This window comes from Scyliorhinus canicula, chromosome 7 (genome assembly GCF_902713615.1).
Source record: "Scyliorhinus canicula chromosome 7, sScyCan1.1, whole genome shotgun sequence".
NCBI classification, from domain to species: Eukaryota; Metazoa; Chordata; class Chondrichthyes; order Carcharhiniformes; family Scyliorhinidae; genus Scyliorhinus; species Scyliorhinus canicula.
Genome location: NC_052152.1, coordinates 15,295,250 through 15,298,625, shown reverse-complemented (window position 1 = coordinate 15,298,625; position 3,376 = coordinate 15,295,250). Strand labels below are relative to the sequence as shown.

Genomic DNA, 3,376 nt, shown 5'->3' with positions numbered 1-3,376 from the left:
GGGATTCAGTGTTAGTAATGTCATTGAATGTCCCAGGGAGATGGTTCGATTCTCTTGTTGGAGGTGGTCATTACCTGGCACTCGTGTGCACAAATGTAACTTTCCACTAATCAGTCTAAGCCTGCATGTTGTCCTGGTCTTGCTGCATATGGGCACAGACCAATTCAGTATCTGATAAGTTGTGAATGGTATTGAACACTGAAATCATCTGTGAACATCATGGAACATCCCCATCCCGCCATCATCCCCACTTCTGACGTCATGATGGCGAGATGGCCATTGATGGAACAACTGATGACGAATAAGTCTGGGACATTCCACTGACGAACTACTGCAGTGATATCCTGAGCCTAACGTGATTGCCGTCCAAGAACCACAACCATCTAAATTCCTTTGTACCAATCTAACTCCAAACAGTGGAGCCCCTGCCCCTGATTTCAATTGATTTCAACATTCGCCAAGACTCCTTTGTCCATATTTGAACCAAGGCTTTCATACGCTCTGGAACTGAGTGGAACCCAATCTGAGCATTGCTATTGCTGAGTAAGTGGTGATTGGTAGCACTGTCAGTTACACCTTTCATCACTTGGCTGATGATTGAGTAGGCTGATGGTGTGCTAATTGACCGGTTTAAATGAGTCCTGTATTTATTTTCTGGGCAGGATATAACTGGTAAAATGTGCATATTTTCATCGCTTCTCGGCCTTTTGGCTAAAATCAAGTGTAGTACCTGCTCTGCCTTGGCTCAGATCTGGCATGTCTTTCTTGTGGGCACCATGAATTGGATTCAATTTGATTTGGTTTTTGGAGCAGGCAAGGAGCTGGATTCGGGGTTCGCCCCTGTCCACACTCAGCTCTGGCTTTGTAATTCCAGAAAAAGTAATTTTTTTTAAAAGTGCACATTTTCAGATGCATGTCTGTGCTGTAGCTACAGGTATAAAATTTAGACCGAGAACAAAGTTCTTTTCAGGTCTTTCTCTCGCCCACTTCACTGCACAATTATCACGTGTTTCTTTTGCCCACACTAGTGGCTGTGTGAGCTCTGATAAGTGTTAAATTGGAAGCGGTTTTATGCGATGCAGCCCATTCCCTCTTTTCACTGAATTACAGCTGATTAAACTTGACTCGCTTTGGACTAATACAACCCATAAAACACTTGCACTCCTTCAGTTTGGACTGCACTTCAAACCAGGACAAAAGTGATGGAGCAGATTTTAATCTCACTTCCCCACTGCATTTACTTTCAACAAGTATCATGTGATGTGTATTTTATGCCTATCAGTTTAAGGGGTGAAAAAGCAGGGCACTGAGAATTTACTTTGTGTAGACATGAATACTGCTTACAAAAAGGACTTATAACTAGGGCCCTTCATCTAGCAAATTGAGGACAAAATTGTAGATGGTGCAGTGCTGCAGGAAAGAGAAGCAAAGTACACATAGAGAAAGGCTTTGATAAGGGTGGTGCAAGGTAGGGTATCTGGTTAAGCTGCATGATCGAGAGGGTCAGAGGAAACATGCACATTTTCAGGCAGATCACTTGGGGAGACTTTTTCCCTACGCAGCTGTGGCTTAGTGGTTATCGTCTCGCCTCCTGAGTTAGAAGGTTATGACTTCAACTCCCTTCCAGAGACTTGAGCGTGTAATTCATTCTGACATTCCAAACGCCTGCAAGGGACTTGTCATTCTGGTGAAATGTGAAATCGAGGCATTATGCTCTTTTAAGATATTATTCCTAAGGAGCAAAGAAGCTCGTTGGTCTCCATGCAAACAGTGATCGATGGATTGGGAGAGAAGATGGAGGCACGGAAAAACCATTCAGGATCTGGGGACGGCATCAATAGACCAGAGCGACAGGATTGTCACCTTGGAGGCGGAAATCAAAAGGTTGGTGGGCAACCCTGAAGCTTGAAGGGCAAAGTCGAGGACCAGGAGAATAGGTACCGTCGCCAGAACATTTGAATTGTGGGCCTGCCAAGGGGATCAAGGGCAGGGACCGGATGGGCTACATGGACCAAATGCTGGGCAACCTAGTCAGAGGGCCAGTTTCCCCAACCACCCGGAGGTCCGGCTGAAGCCTGAGCCAGGGAACAGCCAAGGGCGATTATTGCAAAGTTCCATCAATGTCAGGATCGTGAGGAGATCCTGGGGTTTGCGAGACAGACCAAGGTGAGTGTGGTGATATACCTATAAGCAATATCATAGATAGATGGTGTGCAATCTCCAACCAGCATGAGGTCTCAAGACTGTTTAGTGACCAGGGATGGCCATATAAAGGGAGACACATCCGGCCATCACCAGATAGTTGTAGGAGATGGAAGTAAGACATACAGGTGAACAGTCGTGCGAGATGTACTTCCAGAGGAGTAGAAAGAAACTCCATGATAAAGTGCTCTGTAACGGATCGCTATCTTGCCACGTGTGATTCAGTAAAGATCCTGGTTTGCACATGTCCAGATGTTTGGTGGCTTCCTTTGCAAGATATAGAAGACTAAACACAACGGTGAGTAGCTGGAAAGGAGACAGAATCCGGGTCTATCAAGGCATTGGGGCAGACTTGGCAAAAAGCCGTGCTGAATTTAACGGTGTGAAATCGGCCCTGTATTTCGGAATGCTGTTCACCGCCTCACGTGCTCTAAAACCCTGCCGGAGGCAGACAGGTCTGTTCAGTCAAACGGCCTGGACAAAGGGCAGGCAAGACAGCAATGAAGGCGAAGCAGAGGAGGAAAGAGAGAAAGAAATCTGATCAACACATGATATGCTTGCACGGGACTGTGCTTCCTCGCTTTGATCAGACAGACTGGGTCACGGGGAGGGGTGACAGCCGCAGATCGCAGGTGAGGCATAGGCAGAGGGAGCGGGCATGGACACGTGTAAGATCAGCCCCGGGAGGGGGAGCCCCCACACTAGCAGGGAGAGCTAACGCAGGAAGTCAGATAGCAAGGTGGGGGCCGCTGCACACATGGGGTGGGTGGGGGGGGGGGGGGGGGGGGGGGGGGTAAGGAACATGAAGAGAAGAAAGGGTTGGTTTTCAGATTGGCTTCAGCAGGTAAGGTGTAGTTGAGGGAACAAGATGGTGCTGCATACAGCCACGTTGCAGGGTCCCTAAACCAAGGGGAACCCTGGAGTGCAGGGTCCCGGCCTCATGGATGAGAACGGCGACTGTGGCCATTTTGGGCGGCCCCCTAACAAAGGTAAAACCCAGAGTGAAGGGCGCGTCCAGCAGATAAATATGGTTGATCCCGCAGGAAAGGGGGGGACAAAAGCCCCCCACCAAGATAGTCACCTGGAACGTCGGGGGACTTCATGGCCCAGTGAAAAGATCCAGAATCTCCGCCTACTTAAGAAGTTTGAAAGCCAACATAGTCTTTCTGCAAGA

The 3,376-nt window shown here is 48.1% G+C and overlaps 1 non-coding gene across 1 annotated transcript; it reads left to right on the top strand.

Annotated features, from left to right (window-relative positions):
* Positions 1-691: 691 nt before the first annotated feature.
* On the top strand, positions 692-888 carry LOC119969792. Its single transcript, XR_005461467.1, has one exon. It is a non-coding gene; the product is annotated as a U2 spliceosomal RNA (small nuclear RNA).
* The last annotated feature ends 2,488 nt before the right edge of the window (positions 889-3,376 follow it).